We start from the raw sequence: 17788 nt of genomic DNA on the forward strand, positions 1-17788 counted from the left end.
GCAGAGCAGTGCTGGCTCTTTCTGAGGGCCAACATGGCGAGAGGCCCATCCCAGGGTTATGGACGTGTTCAGTTAATAGAGGAATTTGTGTCCAAAGTAGCTGAGGATTTCCTGGTTCAGAATCCTGGACAGGAGATGAATGATTCTCAGCATTTCTAGGACTCCTGGGGTTCCATTTAGAGTGAATGACACTGCAAATAGTGCACCCTGAGGCCGTTTCCAAGGGAGAGGGCAGAACTGTCAGGAATGGGATGAGGCCCTGTTGTATTGGAGGGTAGTGCGGTGCTGCTCAGAGCAGTAGCAAATGGACATTGTGGTTGCCTTGGCAGCATCTATCCCACAATCCCCCAGGTCTAGCAGCCTCATGGTTTGAGGGGCCCTGATTGGTCCAAGTCAGTCAGGGAAATCCCACTCCTCCCTCCCCTCCTTTGCTGGAGAGATAGATGCAGAAATGGTCCAAGCAGAGCAAAACTTAGTGCTTTAATTTAGTGGTCTGAGAATGGCACTCTTTTTCTCTCTGGATATGAAAAGTGAAGCATAGAGTCCTGGTTGCTATTGGCAGCCATTTTGTGACCATGAGGGAAGCTGATCTAAAGACCAAAGTAACACATGGAGGGCAGCAGAACACAGAGGATTACAAAGGAATAGAGCTGGACTTTCTGGAGACACGAGCCAATAGATCTTTATTGTTTATGTCAACTTGAGTTGGCTTTTCTGATTCTTACATTGAGTGCTTTCTAACTAACATGCAGGACATGTTGGTTTCCCAGGATCCTCTCAATCCTAGAGGTTAATGATTTGGCTTTATAGTTTTATGTCCTGGGGCTACGGCCAAAAGCAAATGGAAGTAGAAATTTGGGGCTAAAGTTCTACTTGGATCCCCAGGCTTCGTGTCAGATGTTGGAAGGCTAGAAGCTCGCCTGTGTCCAACACTGCTTTGATCTGGTCATCACAGAGCCCTTAAGAAGTACGGAGGGGCCCTCTATGCATCGTTGGGGTGCTTAGGTCTGGAGGCTGGTCTAGCTTGTGGTTGGTTTGTTAGTGGTTGGAAATGGTCTAGATCTAGAAGAATCCAACCTGAAAATTTAGGTTTGATCTTCAAATGATCTGTGAATTGGAAACTACGAGTGAATTGAGAAAATAATCTCTTCTAAACAGTGTTCTTACCTCCTGGAGTCAATTATCCATAAGTCTTAGAGCTCACTCTGGTACTTAAAATTGCACAGTTCCTAAGCCCGTATGTTAGGGGAAGCCAAGCAAACAGGCTTCCGTTTTACAAATCCTTAGACGTTTCCACAAATGCTCCCTTAACTGTCTCTGACAGTAAGAAAATTAATAGATGCAGCTGACAATGTGTAAAACGATTGTGTGTGTCGAGGTCTCAGAGGATAACATAATGTCTTCACTAGAAACGATTGGCGTGATGTGGACTAGCAGCGCTGGAGATGGATGGCTAGAAAGCCTGCCGTGGGTTAAATGCCATCATTACAGGCTCTTTCAATCAGGAAATAGCTGTCAAGCACCTGCAGTCTGCCCAGCACTGAGGCGGGTACCCAGAATCCAGGCAGGCTGGATGGTGTTGGAGGAGAAGAGCCTCCCTTGACCTTGAGTTGCTACCCCATCAAGCTGGGAAGAGAAGGCACCCATACCTAACAGCCGGGGCCCACTTGGCGGCTGTTTATGTTCTCAGAGTCTGGAAGAAGGAAACGACCGTCGGGATCTGGGTTTTCTCAGGGGAAATGGGGCTTGAATTAGACTTCAAAGGAATTGAGCAAATTATTATTTGGACTGGAATTATGTATTATCGAATGAACCTTGAAGCAGCCACTCATTGGCTATGGCTTGGAGATTTTATTTACCGTGAATGCTGGAATAAAATTTATTATAACAAGAATTGGCCTGCCCTGTATTTGTCCTATATTTAAAACATGTAATTTTTCACAGTAACAGCAGAGAACATGAAATTTAAATGTAGGCTTTTTTTTATGGAGTCTTGGAAATGACTTTTCTTCCTGGATGGAATTGGACTATTGACTGTGTTAGGTTTGGAAGTGATTGAGCAAATAGTATTTTCTATTTGATCTTATTATATTTTAATCACATTGCAAGAAATGTCAGAATAGTCCAAAATGAGAAACTTCAGAAGCTCATATTTCATTATGAAGTCAGTTTGTACAGAGCTTTGGAAGGGACCTCACTCACATTGATTTGCCGTGGTGATCAATCATGGCTCAGCTCTAATGTGCAAAGAGCTTCCGCCACGCTGAGCCTGAAGGTCGCTTCTCCACCTCCCTCTGCCTGGAGCTGGCCACGCTGTTCACTGTTTTGCGGTGCAACTTGAATCTGGAGGTCAGCGGATGAAATACCACTCACTGTGGCTCTGGTTTGCTAACCCATAGTACCTGTGGGTGGAATCATATTTTGAGATATTCATTTTTCTTGCCTTCCCCCCACCCCCTACCTTCTTCCCATTCAAGTAGGTAGCAGGCTTAGGGCTTCGTCGCCTCAGTGGAACTGCATGGCCAGGCTGCAAGCAGAAGTCACCTGCATGTTTGTTGGCTTTTATTTTCTAAAAGCCCAAGCCTGTGATGTAGGATGGGATTTTAGGAAAAAGGCAGAGTGCATGGGGGAAGCAAGAGGCGGAGAGCTTCTGCCCAACCCCTTTAAATAGAGATTGCCTTTCTGGGCACCTGAGGGCAGGTGACAAGCCCTAGGCATCATGCTTCTACAGAGATGTGGGTGCAGCCTCAGGATCCTGTGTCCCAGTGTGGTGGCGTGGATGCAGCAGAGGGCTGCAACTGTGCCAGGCAGAGGTGGCGATGAGGAAGTGAGCTGCCAGTCAGGGATTCTTGGAACGTGGAGGATCTGCCCCTCTCTAGGAAGCACGAAGTTCTGGTAGGACTGGGAGGATAGGAGCCCCAGATTGACCCTGTGGACTCTTGATGTCCACTAATTCTGTGGCTTCCATTCACCACTGAAAGGAGACCATTCTGGTGTCCTTGTTCCAACCTCCCCGGGGGCCTGGCGTCTCTTCAGGATGTTACCTTGGTAGGGCTGCAACTCTCAGGGCAGCCTGCCTCTGCCAGCCCCTTGCAGAGGAACAGCCCCTCTCTCTCACTGCCCTCACAGGCTTGCTGCGAGGTCCCGGGATACTGGCGTGAGGACGAAGTGTGAGTTGGAGAGAAAGTCCTCAGCCTGTCTGGTTCTTCCACAGCAGCCAAACACAAAATACATCTTGGCATTTAATGTTATTTTTTCTGCCATGCTTATTAAGTAGAGAAGCATAATGGGAAATACAAAAATCACCCCTCATCTCATCTATAGAAGAATGCAGAATGATCTAGTGTTGAAACTGTGGACGACCTTGAGCTAGAAGGTCATGTGGCATTCAACAATGTTAAGCATCACTGTGTTGCCCTCAAAAATTTATAATATCCTGTGGCATCCTCTGAGTTTGCTGCAGCACCCTGGGGTGCTTTGGTGCACAGTTTGAGGATCATAATAATACGCTCTAGTGTATGTAAGTTTTGTACATTGTTTAAGACTTTTGAATAATTGCATGAAATATCTGTGAAATATCTTTATGTACCACATATTACTGGACCTTATTGTTGAACTTTAAGGCAATTAACTAGTTTTCCCTATTATAAACATTGTTACAATAAATACCTTTGTGGATTAATCTTTGAGCACACTTCCGATTTTTTTGTTAGGATAAATTCCTGGAGTGGAGTGGCTAGGTCAAGGATACTCACATTTAGGGCTATTTATATGAATCACCACATTTCTCTGAAAAGATTGTGCTAACTTATACTCGTACTATGTATGTAAGGGCCCATTGTCCCTTCCATCACGGACACTAAGTATTGTCATTCTTTTTAATCTTTGCCATTCTGATGGCATCTGCCTGCTTAATTTGCATTTCTTTGGTTATTAGCAAGCTTGAACTTTTTCACACGTTGCAGACTTTTCTGAATTTCCTGTTTATGTCTTTTGCTCATTTTCCTATTGAAGTTTGTGGTGGTTGTAAAATATGCCTGCACAGTCTTTGTTCTTGTTTCTTCAAAAGGTGGAGTCTAAGTCCCATCCTCTTGAACGTGGGCTGGACTTAGTGATTCTCTTCTGAAGAACAGCATGTGGCAGAAGTGATGATGGGTGACTTCCAAGGCTGACCGGAAAAGACATCGCAGTTTTCACTCTCTGACATGGTCTGCTCCAGGGGAAGTCAGCCACCATGTTGTGAGGACACTTAGGCAGCCCTCTGAAGAAGACGTGAAAGCCATAGGGAGAGGAACTGAGGTCTCCCATCAACAGGCAGCATCAACTTGTCATCCTTGTGAGTGAGCCACCTGGGAGGCAGATCCTCCGGCCCCAGCCAAGCCTTAGATGATGCAGCCCTGGCTGACACTTAACTGCAACCTCGTCGGGGAGGAGTTTAGCTAAGGCCCCAAAGGGGGAGAAAAAAATCTTAGCTCCAAGTTCCTCACATTCTAAAGCAAGGGGTTAGGGCCTGTGCTTTCAAATATGGTAGCCACCAGCCACATGTGGCTCTTGGGCACTGAATATGGCTCGTCCAAACCGAGGGGCACTGTAGTATAAATACGCTCTGGATTCTGGAGACTTAGTGTGAAAAAATGGATATAAAATTTCCCATTAGTAAATTTTTATATTGACTACACATTGAAATGATAGTATCTTTGCTATACTGGGTTAAATAAAATAAGTCTAACAATAGCATCCAGTAATATGTGGTATATACAAATATAGTATACATTTCTTACTTTTTACTAGATTGTTGATGATAAGACTACTTTAACACAAATAAAAATTGATGAACTCAGTGATACATTGATTCTCAGCCTGCCTGGGTTGAATTCTTTGACTCTTAGCTGCCCTTTCTGTAAAATGGGGGTAATGATAATACAGCATTGGCAGTGGGTAATGAGGATGAACTCAGATAATCCGTGTACAGTGTTCAGTGCAGCACCAGGTACACAGTCAGCATGTCATAAATAATTGCTATTGTTTTGACTAATAATCAAAGGTAGAAATAAAACTGAATCTTACCTATACTGACTTTCCAAACTCGGAGTAACCAAACTGCGTGTTAAGAGGACATCCAGACAATCCACCTGACGTGCTGTTTCACCAGCTCCAACAGAACTCCACGCGGCCCTCGTTCCCCAGTGGTGAGATTTGACTGCCTTTCAGATGTGTCAAGCCCTTGGATTTGAAATCCCTCGTATGCTGTACAAATTAGTTAGCTTTATTTTATACTGTACACATGTGGAGTTACCACATCTTGACTTCAACATTTAAATTTATGTGAAAATCATGCAAATGATGCTTCCCTGAGTCAACCAGAGCCTTGGGTTGCCTCTGTCTGAGGTCTGCACTGCCTCCCAGGCTCTGTTTACCAGTTCCTTCAACTCAGGGAAGGCTCCAGGCAGCCCCCAGTATCCTCCCCAGCATTCTGAGTGCTCCCCAAGGGCGGGGCCTCTGGGCTCAGTTAGTTCAACAAATGAGCATGGCCCGATGCTGGCCACACCTCTTCCTGTTTTCTCAGGGTTTAGCTAAGGCCCCAGTGGTGAAGAACACAACCTTAGCTACCGAGTACCTCATATTCTAGAGCTAGTGGTTAGGGCTGTGCTGCCCAAAGCTGTGGCCAGTCCAAACTGAGAGGCCCTGTAAGTGTAAGCACGCACTAGATTCTGAAGACTTAGTATGAAAAAAATGAATGTAAAGTATCCCGCTAGTAAATTTTTACATTGATTACACCTTGAAATGATAATATCTTAGCCATGTTGGGTTCAATAAAATAAATTATTAAAATTAATTTCACCTGTTTCTTTTTACTTTTCTAATGTGGCTACTAGAAAATTTAAAATCACACACGAGGTTCACATTATGTTTCTCTTGGACAGTGCTGGGTTAGACGTTTGTGTAGGACTGGCCAAAGAGGGGGTTGCATGGGGAGGGGCTGGAGATTCTTGAGTTTGTTGGGGCGAGTTGCCTATGATTCCTGTGAATCTGAAGAGCCAGACAGGACCCCCATCAAGAGAAAAGAGGCAGGCAGGGGCAGCTTGAGAGGACCCCCACCTAAGAGCATCGTCTGGGAGGAGCGAGCTGAGTCCTCAGCACACAGGAAAACCCCCAGACACTCCTTGCTGGGTTGGGGTTGGAAGTGGATGGCAGGAGGAGGCATTGTCCGTACTGGAGGACTGCAGGCGACAGACCCCGTCTCCCCGCTGTGATGAGAAGGTGTTTCCTCCACCCCATCAATGCCTCTGGGAGAAAGACAGCATTTGGGACCTGCTTCATCCAGACAGCACCATGGCAAGTCACAGCTCTACCTTTCTGCCTCTAACCTGCACATCCTGGAGAGCTGGATGTGATCAGTGGCTGTGGGAGGAGGAGGAGAGCGAGGTGGGCTGTGGAGAAGCCCCTGACAAGCCCTCTCCGTGGTGGGCCAGAGCAAGGTGAAGGGGAACTCTTAAATTGGATGAGTTGAGAGTTTCATTATCACACTGGGTTTTTTGTAAACCTGCCAAAAAAGCCTTTTCACTTGTTACCCTGTGATGTCTTCTTATCCCAGTTGCCGGAGTGAACCTGTTAATATGTGGGTTGAATCAGGTCCCTGCTCTGCTCAGAGGCCCCCAGTGGCTTCTCTCTCACTCTGAGTAGAAGCCACAGTCCTACAACAGTGTCTGGAGCTCTGCGTAAGCTGGCGCCTCCTCACTCTTCTCTGCCACACCCTCTCTTGCCGGTCCCCCTTCCACCAGCTCCTGCCACACGGCTCCCTGCTGCTCTAGGACACACCTGGCCCGAGACCTTGCATCTGCTCCTCCCTCTGCCCAAACCGCTCTTACCCCAGGTGTGTCTGCGCACTCACTTCCTTTCCTCCTTCAAGTCTGCTGTCTCGACTTGACTAAAATGGTACCCCACTCCTCCTAGCCACCTACCCCTAACTAGCATGCTATGTATTTTGTTGTTCACTGCCTTTCTATCCCCCTAGAAGGTGAGCATTATGAGGGCAGCTTGGTTGTTTTGTTTTGTTCTGTGGTGCTTTGTTCCTTGAGGCATTGAAGCATAGCGGGTGTTCAATTATATGGGGGGCGTGGATCAATGGGAGTGACCCAACAGCTATGAGATTTGCCAGAGGTTTCCCCCAGGGCAGGGAAGATGGACTGAACACAGAGATGGTTAAAGGAAACACTCGTGGAAAGAATAAGTTTCTTTATGCTTGAACCCTGCCAGAGGCTCCTCCTGGGGTCCAAAGCATTGTGGAAGCTGCGTCTCAGCCTGCAGGTGCTCATAACCCAGCCAACAGGCACAGCAGGGAAGACCGTGACCAGCGGGAAGGGCACTTCAGGCAGTGATGTGAGGGCTGGATTTTGAAGGAGCAAAGGGAGGCCCATCAGGCAGAGAAAAGGGAGCGCCCATCTAGACCCTGATGTGTGCTCAGCTTGGAGGTGCTGAGATGTGGGGTGGAGCCTAGCCAGTGGGAGAGGCAGGTGGGTGGGGTGAGAGGAGGGCATGAGGCTCTGATGGAAGATGGCTAGTGTTTTGCTGCTTTGGGTTCAGTTCCATTTCTGCACCCCAAGAGCTGGTGGGGCAGATAACGAGGGTATATAGAGTTTAGCAGGAGGAGGGGCAGGTTCATTGCTGCTGCTATTGTCCCAGGACCAGCTCTTGGTCATTAGAATGTTTAGAGGGAACAAAAATGATATTTATAGCCATCTGGGACAGAGTGACGGTTCTCATTGGTGACAACATTCCATCTCTAGGAATAAAGACCTGTAATCCCAGTGTAGCCCTGAATGGGAGTCCCCCTCGTGGGAAGTGGGGGATGCTTTCCTTCCCTTGGTGGGTGTGTTGTGAGCTTGGTGGTACACCAGTGGGAGGCTGACTGTTGATGCCCAGGGAGTGGTAGCCAGCACCTCTCACTGGCCCATGCCATAGGTGATGGGCTGTTTCTTGCATTTGGATTCTCACTGGTGGCAGGCACCTAAAACCCTTATTAGCATATCCACCCCATTTGCAGACGCTGATATACTGATGGCATCTTCTCAATGTGGACATGTGGATAAGGGAAGGTGGGGAAATTGGGGCTGTGTATTAGTCAACTATTGGCACGATAAAGCCTCATAACAAACCCTCCCGAACTCAGCTCTTGGCAACAGCAAATGCTCTCAGGCTCAGGAATCTTCAGGTTGAATGCGGTTCAGCTCATACAGGCTGCACATGGTTGGGTGGGAGTGGGGGTGCTCCAGGCTACAGGCTGGATTCAGGTCTATTTCATGTGTGTTCTTCCTGGGGCCCAGGTTCAAGGGCAGCAGCCAGGCAGGGCTGGCTCATCTCCTAGTGGATTACCAGAGCACATGAACCAAGCTAAACCACATATGCATATATTTAAGGCCTCTGTATGTCTCAGGTTCTGCTAGCCTTCCACTGGGCAATTCACACAACCAAGCCCAACGCCAATGGGGCGGGGCGTATATTCCACCCACACTGGGAGGGGGAGAAATGAACAGCCAGATTATCACTGGCTGCAACTCAGAGGAAAGTGTCACAAAGTTTAGAGTTTAGGGTTTGGCCTCAGACATTAGCAAATGTCTTTCTCAGAGACTGAGGTATGCTGAATAATGGCCTTCCACGGGTGTCCTTGTCCTAATCTCCAGGAACCTGTGAATATGCTACACTACATGATAAAGGAGATGCTGCAGATGCAATTAAGTTAAGGATCTTGAGATGGAGAGATTATCCTGGGTTATCTGGGTAGGCCTGATATATCACAAGGGCCTTTGTAAAAGGGAGGCAGGTGGAGTCAGAGAGAAGAAGGCCACGCGATGACAGAAGCAGAGATAGAGAGAAGTGCTCTGCCGCTGGCTTCGAAGATGAAGGCAGGGGCCACTGGCCAAGGAAGGCAGGCAGACACTAGAGGCTGGCTAGGAAACTGATTCTCCCTGAAGCTTCCAGAAGGAACCAGTCCTCTGACACCTTGATTTTAGCTCTGTGAGAATCACTTCTTTTGACCTTCTGACCTCCAGAATTGTGAAGAGAATAAATTTGTGTTGCTTAAACCACTGAGTCTTCAGTAAGTTTGTACAGCATTTGCATTTCAGTAAGTTTTAACAGACTCCAAGCCTTGAAGATACAAAACAATTCCGGCAAATTGAGATACTGTGACAATCTGATGGTATATTTTGGGATGTGTGCAGGGTGAGGGGCTTGGCATTTTCTCTGACGTCAGACCTCACAGGTGTGTTGTCCCCCTCTTTCCTCCTGCTGCAAATGTGGCATAATGCGGTCTCTTAGGGAACGGTGGCTAATCAGCTCTCCTCTGTTCATCATGGGTGATTGGCCATATTTTTGCTCCTCATTGGTGGCATGAGCTTAGAACCTTATTAGCTTATGAATCCTACTAGCATTCCTACTTCGCCAATTGTATACACACTTGGAGGTAAAGTTGAATGCACCAAATCTTATCTATGGCGGAGTTTGGATAAAGCAAGGAGGACTGTTTGGGGCTTTGACTCAAGAGCTAGCCACCTGAGGAAGGATGTTCCACTTGACCACCATGGAACTCGATCCAAGACATTATGGGAACTAATTTCTTCCTTCCTTCCTTCCAGCATGGGATGACATATTTCGATCTGTTTTTAAAAAGCTAGCTAACTGGTGACTGTGTGAAGGATGAACTGGCGTAGGCCAAGCAGACCAAGAAGGAGGCTGGCTGACATTAATCTGGTCAGGAGGTGAGAGAATTTCAACAGGCAGTGACAATCAGGAAACATTTTGCAAGTAGAGTGGTCAGGACCAAATGAGTTTGGTTTTGGGCCTGCTATGTTTGAGGCATGTGGTGGACACCGCCCAGCTACCTTCTTTAGGCCTGAGTCCCTCCTTCCTCCAGCTGGCTTGGGTGTAGGTTGATAATGGCTCACAGCTGCATCCCATTCTGGGAATTGCTCTTGGCTGAAAGAAGCTGCACTGCCCAAGGAGTCAGGGAAACAGGAAGAAACGTCTACCAGAAGGAGAGAGTGATGGAAAGAGAAGGCAATCAGAGTTTCCACTGGATTTGGCAACACAGAGGTCATTGGTGACTTTGGCAGGAGGAGTTTATAAGGAGGGGCAGGATATGGGTTGCAGAGGCATGAAGACCACATGGGAGGCAATGAGGAGGAGGTGGACCTGAGTTGTGAAGGAAAGGTAGGCAGCGGGGCATGGGAATACCTGCCGGGAAGTGGGGGGTGGTGTAAGTGAAGGAACCCAGGCTGCAGAAGTCACCTAGTTTGACTAGAAGGTGGGGGCACAGTGGGAGGGATGGCTGGAACAGTGGCTGGTGCCCCGGCACGGCTGTCTTAAATGGTAGGCTGTGAAGTTTGAGCAGTCAACCAGGCTGTCTCCACGCATGTGCCTCTTCCGCTGGGTTCAGGACACTGCCCTCTAGTAGACACCGGGCATTTTGTCCCAGAGTGTGGACCTGGCTGTTCACAGGGATGTTTTGATCATGGTCCAAGGACTTCTTGTTTATGAATGCAGATGTAATGAATCTTCTGAAGTGAGTTCCATCAAGCCATTTGAATGCCTTGATCAATTTCCAATCCCATCTAGTAAATTTGTTTCTAATACTTTTTATTTTTGTTTTAATGTAACTAAAATTATTTTCAAAGAATTTAATTCTGTTTTGTGTAAATTGTACAGGAAAGATTAATATATCTATCAAATTGTATCCATTAAAGCTTCTGACATTCTGAATTTTCTTTTGTGACCATTATTTCTATCAAATCCAATTTTCCTGGACAAATATTTGCAAATCTAAGTTTTGTCAAGACAATTTGATCTTTATATATATATATATAATCTCTATCAAATTGTACAGTGTGAAATTTTAACCATTATCAATTATATTTTGAGGAGATTACTCCTTCTAATAAAATTCATTATGACTAGGATAAAAGGTTGATAGTTTATATTTATTTCTTCACTAATTTATTACAAAATTATAGGTAGACTCTGTGAGATGGTTCCAGTTTGCTCTCTAGTCCAGCATTGGGTGATTGAATTATACATCTAATTCTTCCGTTTCTGATTACTTTGTGTGCCGTGTGTAAATCACCTCCTCTGTTGGCAGCACACGGCAAGGTCAGGATGGCCGCCAGGCCAGCGGTGGGACCACCTGCCTCAGCTCCGTGATGGCTCCCCTGCACTGAATGCTCGCTCTGGGCAGTCACTGTGAATTCTCCTTTCTTATCCCATTTTACAGAGGGGAAAGATGCAGCTCAGAGAAGTTAAGGGGCATGATTGGAATTTGAACCCAGGTTTGTCTGAATCCAAAGTCTGCAGCTTAAACCCCCAGGTCACACTACATGTCACTGTATTTGCGCGCTCAGCAGACACTCACTTGCTGCCTGATGCTGTTTGCAGGGGTGGGTGGGGGCTGGTTATGGTCATAGACTGTCTGGTCTAGACCCTTCCTATTATTACACACACACACACACATGCATGCACGCACGCACACACATTACATATGTGGAAACAAATGTCCAGGGGAGAGAAGAGCTAAGTCCAGGATCACGTAGTTACTGGGGGCACAGCCGGCTACAACCTAGGTTTCCAGACCCCCATGCCAACCTCTGGTGGTGGTCACCACTCAGCTTAGCTCAGCTGCCTGCACAAGTGTCTTCGAATCTTCTCCAGCTCACTGGGTGGCCAATTTGATGGAGGAGCCAGGCAGCGTGAGTTGCCAGGGGATTCCTGGATCCCAATTTCCTTTATTTCAGGGAAGTTGGGAGAAAACGTCCCTGTGACAGGGACTGTTAAATCATGTGTTGAAGTGACCACATCTGCCAGTTTACCACATGCCGCCCCCCCCCCCCCCCCCCCCCCCCCCCGGGTCCTTGTGGCTCTTGGCAGGATCTAATTTCCCCATAGAAAGCAGCCAGGTGGGACCTCCAGATCCTGTCCCCTGTGTGGTGGACACTGAGCAGGGAACAGCGGCGAAGCCTGCCTCTTCAGTTCGTGGGGCCGGAAACTTGCCTCAGTTGCCTTTTCGGCCTCCATTGTGAATAAGGCCCTGACAAATATTTCTGGTCCTGAAACAACCACAAAGAAAGCTTTTTCTTTGTGTTGTTATAACATATTTACTTTTTCTGATTATATCAGGAATGCTGGTTCACTGTGGTACAGTTTTCCTTTAAAGGGGTTATTTCATAACAACCATCATAGTTAGAATCGTAATAGTATAAGAATGAGAAAGAGGTCTTGTTTTTTCCTTTCTGTCCTGAAAGCCCACATTTGCACATGGAAAGGAAGTGTGGGGCTCAGAACGGGAGACAATAACTACACACTTGACCTGATTAGATGGAGGGAAGCCTGCCTGGCTGGTATCAGGCTTGGGTGGTTCTTCCACTCGTGGGATTCGGGGGGACCTGCGCTGGCAGCACTGACCCTCAAATCTCACCGTCCCCCATGACCCCTGAGCAGTGACAAATGGTCCCAATTACATATGCAAGGGAAGAGGACTTTCAAAGCTCTGCATCTCAGATATTTTCCACTATTGTGAGGAAGGGAAGTCGGTTATGAGAGGAGGAATGTGGCTGGATCACCAGAGCGTCCTTGTCCTTGCCTTCGCTGCCCTCCCTCTGCTCCCAGCAGTCTGGCTGGCGGCCCGCACGGATGCTGGGTAATCATAAGGTGATGACTTTGCTTTTTGAAGCTGGAGACATTCCTTCTAACATTCCACCCAAAATGAGGCCCCACATCCAGCCCCTGTTCTGATAGAGTTGTTTTAGTAGATGGGGCAAAGGCAAGCCCCAGTTTTAAAGCCTCTTTGCCTGTCTGACTTCTTTGTCATGTTTTCTGGAGACAATGTGGACCTTTGGCTTAGCATTTCAGGTGGCTTCTCAGGAGTGTGCCTGGGAGGGTGGGACTTGCACAACAACCCCCAGTGTTCCTGCAGTCTTTGCCACCCCAGAGACCCGAGCCTCCATTAGCAGCAGAGACGCGGAGACAGTCCGCCATCACTGACTCACCAGTGAGTCTTCCTTTGTTCGACTCCATTAGCCACTGACCTGGCAGACTTCGTGAGACAGAGTCCGAAACCCACCCACGACTCCAGAGAGCTTTCAGGGCAAACAGTTGGTCTGTGTTCCTCTCACAGACAGCCCTGGGCGGAGAAGGAAAAAACTGCTGTTGCATCTCTCAAAAAGCATTTTGTAAAAGGACTATTTATTTTAGGTGCAGTCTCTTTTGCCTGACACCTCTCAGACAGTCAATAATTCCAGTTTGTTTATGATTATCCTTGTTCCCTCCCCGTCCATCTGCCACCAGAGTTTGTGCCTCTTGCTGCAGCCACCCCACAAAACGTGGAAGCATCTGTCTCTCTAATGACCGGCCATGGCAATCTCGGCTGTTCAATATGGCTAGATGAAGAAAACATTTAATTTCTACTATATGGGGCACTCCAAAGCCGGATTTGACAACTGTTCCATTGAACACTAGTATTTCACAATTTCCTTAGATAACAAAAAGAAACAGTTCTTACTCCCAGAGGAATATATTTACAAGATGGGAAGTTGATAACTAGGCCACTAGAATGACAAATGGTTCTGGAATACACTGTGTATTGACTTTGATGGACGTGTGCTGCCTTCTGTGAGATGGAATTCTTGCAGTGTCTTGTTCTTAGCCTGAAGGGCCCGCAGAAGTCAATGAGAAACAAGGGCCTGAGTTCTGCTTCCTGGAGTGTTCTGGAGTCCAAGGAGAGGGAGCTTTTGGGGAAGGGCCTCTGGGACAGGCGTGAGTGGCAGGTAGGTGCTCCGTGGGAGGGAGATCCGTGAGGGCTGGGGGGGCATGGGTCAGAGGAAGCATCATATAGAGGTGGGATGCACACAGGGAGGTGAAGGATGGGAAGGGCTTTGGTAAGTGGAGAGTGGTGGGGGAGAGGGAGGGCGAAGACATCCAAGCTGTTGTCCTCAGTGAAGGTGAGGAGTGGTCACTTGGGGGCCTGGGGGAAGGGGGCTGCTCTGTGGGCAGGGAGAGGGCTGTGGATGCGTTGTCAGGGTGTAGTCTTCTGACTGTGGCTGAGACAGATAGATGCATGGTCATGCGTGCAAGCAGAGGGAAGATGTGCCTCCTGCCTTGGCTCTGTGGCTGTGGAGGGAGGGGTCCCAGAGACAAGGACTAACAGCAAGGCTACCATTATAGAGGCTCATTTTGTGCCAGGCCCTGGGCCCACTGCCTCGGGGGGGTTTTCGTAGAAGACTCACAAAGGCCAACTGGCATGATGGGAGCTGGCACAGGGAGGTGGCCAGGCTCCTCAGAGCCCTCTGGAAGTGGGGTTCTTGCCCCCATTCTAGAGACTGGTTCTCCCATCTCACAGGCCATGACCAGAGCCTGTGATCCAGAGAGGCACAGCCACCCTCGCCCATGACGTTCCTGCTTGTGCCGAACCCACCTTGTTCCTTCCGGAGCTACACGTTGAAGGCTTGGGCTATGATAGAAGGGAGGGAAAGCTGGAGTCAGAAAACCTCCTTTTCGCCTCATGAAACGGCAGATGTCCTCAGAGACGGGAGCAGTGAGAAATGGGCACAGAAAGTGTGCAATGATTCTCCAAAAAAGCAACTTCCACCAACATTTTGCTTTAATTCTCTGCTGCTTTGGGCTTTTCTGAATAATTAATTGGTAGAGCAAGCACCTGCCCTGGATTTTTGAGGTAATTAGTAGGTCAGGCATCTACCATAAAATAGGATTTCTTGGGGTCACTCTGGGTCCTGTGTCTTCCAGTGTCCCCTCCTGGCACTGCTTTGTGAACAACTCACCTGGCTTCAACTTGCTTCTTGGCTCAAAATATGATTCTATCCCCCATCCAGCTCCAACACACATGTCTCCCGATAGCCTTGAGTCCGCTCCCCCCATGGTGGGGCGAGTCCCCACAGCTGTGGAGCGGGAACCCCCTGAGAGAAGAGGATTTTGTGACCCGTTCTCCTCTGTAGAACACGTTTGATTTAAGAAGGAGGTGGATTAAATAAACTTTGTTAAGAGATTTTCACCATGTCTCTTGAGCTTTTATAATACCAGGCTTAAGTATTTCTGCCCTAAACCTACTCGTCATTTCTAAGGCTCAGGGTGATTTCGTCATGATGTGATGGTTTTATTTTTAATGCTTCCACCTTGCAACAGGGTGGGGAAGGGTGCCAGGGATTGTGGGAGGGGAGCACTGGACTGTCAGATAGACCTCACAAGGCCGGTTCCCAGCTCCGTTCCCTCATCAGTTAAATAGGCCAGTGACCCCTGCTGTATCCCCTCCATGAGAGATAGAGGAGGGGACGCTTGGGAAAGGTAAAATGTGAGCACATTATGAGATATCAGTGTCATGTGGGAGGGCCTTGGCCCTTTGCTTTCAGCCTGTGGCTGTTATTTCACTTAACAGCTGGACACTTGAGCAGGTTGTGCACTGCTCAAAGGTGCTCAGCTGAGGGAGCAAATGGTGGCTGAAATCCAGTCTGCATTGCGATACCAACCTGTGTGCCCTTGGGGCTGTGTCTGCCCAGTGGGACAAATTTTCTGTTTTATACAGAACAGGCTGGTGGTGGCACTGGCTAGGAATCCTCAGCCTGGTCTCAGAGCAGGGGCTGGTTGCTCAGAAGCGCACACCTTGTGAACGCCCCTGGAAGACAGCACCCATGCCTTAGCTCCGTGCACCCTGCCTTCTCCTTTGCCACTGCCCCGAGCATTTCCCCCCGACCCCAGGTTCCCAGGACAATTTCTGTGAAGTTCATGCATTGGCCTCTGCTAGGGAGTGCTGACTGATCAAGGTCAGCTCCTTTGACCCATTATCTACCCACATCCAACCCACTCCTGGAGAGCTTCCTCCACCTCTGCCCTCCATCTCCTCCTGCCCTGAGGCCTGGTCCTGGCACTGATGGTGCCATCCTTGAGAGGCCGAATGTGTTCCCCCGGTCTCGTGCATCTGCTCTCAACTGTGGCCCCTAAAGTTGCCTCTCTAGTTCTGCCTAATACTAGAGAGCTGCTCTTGAAAATCTCTCGCCCGTAATCTCCACTCTCGCCCTGCCTCCTCTGCCTTTTCCCCACAGGGCTGAGTAGCAGCGCCTGGGCCTGCTGCCCCCGCCTTCAGCAGGCCTAACAGGGTCGTGATGTGGGGTTTGTCTGTATTTAAGGAGAAACTCTATCGGCTGGCTCTGTGGCCTTCAGCCCAGAGCACGGGCCCTCTCCACCTAGCCAGGATGCTCAACAACCTGAGCAGCTTGTGCAGTGCAGAGGAGATGTAAATCCCCAGGTAGTAATTTAGAAACTTCCTTTTGTCCTCTATGCATAAATTCCTCCCAGAGACTCCGCCGGGGCAGGGAGCAGTTGGTTGAAGGCAGGATTTAGGGGTTCAAAACTGAGTGTCTTTGCCATTAGCTGCCCTTGGGACTCCCCACCGACCAAATCAACCTGTCTGAAGCCATTCTCTGGAGCTCCCCCCAGGATCCAGGCCGGGTCTGAGGCCAGGAAGAAGGGGGGAGTGGGTGACAGTCAAGGATACACAGAAGTTTCCCAACAGCTCTTCAGGTCCTAATAAAAATAAAAAGAAAATTAACCCATTTTCATTCTCTAGTCACTAGGTCTTATTAGAGCCCGATTACATAATCTATCTTGCTTTACATTCTCTCTTAACCTGTTTTTTTAATTGGTAATAATAGAGCTAGAGAGTCTCATGCTGGACTCATACATCTGACTGGGGTGGGCGGTTGAGGTAATTTAGTGTGAGCATAATTCTGGGAGAACCCGAGGTCTCTGCACAAATGAGAGGTTGTTACTAACAGTGGTTGCTTTGCGTTGTGGGATTTGCAATCAGGATTGATCAGCATTGCAATAACGGGTGGCGGAATTACCCGGTGCCACAGTGCTGACAGAATCATTGGGTCTGGGTTCTCTGGGCTAGTCCTTTTGCTCCCATGGGCCTGCCAAGAGCTCATTAGAGAAAGTTGGGAAGAGGAAACTTTACGTTTTTATAGAATAGTGTGGGCGGCAAATTTAGTGCATTGGTCTACCCCTGTGCCCCAGAGTTCTAGGCTCTGCTTTCTCTGTCCCCACTGTTGCAGCTGGCAGGAGGCCCCAGTCCCCACAGGAACTTTGGGAGAAGGTCCACATTAGGCAATACAGACAGGAAGGGATAGCACACAGGGCGCTCTATGGTTAGACACTTCTCATCTACCCTCACAGCGCCCCTGGTGGCCCGGAGGAGTTGTTGGAGCATTTCCTCCAGATGCCTCTTGAAGCCTGTGGCAGGGGCGTTTTTCATCTGCTCCATATTCTCATAGCTAGACTAGGCGGTTTAGCAGCTGGCAACGATGTGCCATTGTTATTTTCAATAGCTAGTTTTGTCATTTTATTAACTAAATATCTATTCGATTTCTCTTTTTTTCCTTGGTGAAAACAGAACACAGCTCTTTGCATGCTGTCAATGTCTTTTTGCCACACCCATTTTCCTTCTATTCTGGTTCTTGCTCATTTAGCTCAGAATTGGTGTTTCGTTTGGTCACTGCTAGCAGTTTGTCTGGCATTTTGGGCCAGAAATTATTTTTTTTTCTGCCTAGGAAAAAAATGTCACTATATTTGGAAAGCAATTTCCTCCAAGTCAGGAGCTGAACTGATTTTCTGATTCAGATATTAAATGCATTTTTTTTTTGCCTTGTAAGTTTCTATTTTTCCTTTAGAAGAAATGTCTGTATATGGCTATCTGGAAGGAGGACAGAACCATGTAGGTTCATGAACGTTTATT

The sequence above is a fragment of the Equus quagga genome, chromosome 7 (genome assembly GCF_021613505.1).
Source record: "Equus quagga isolate Etosha38 chromosome 7, UCLA_HA_Equagga_1.0, whole genome shotgun sequence".
Lineage (NCBI taxonomy): Eukaryota > Metazoa > Chordata > Mammalia > Perissodactyla > Equidae > Equus > Equus quagga.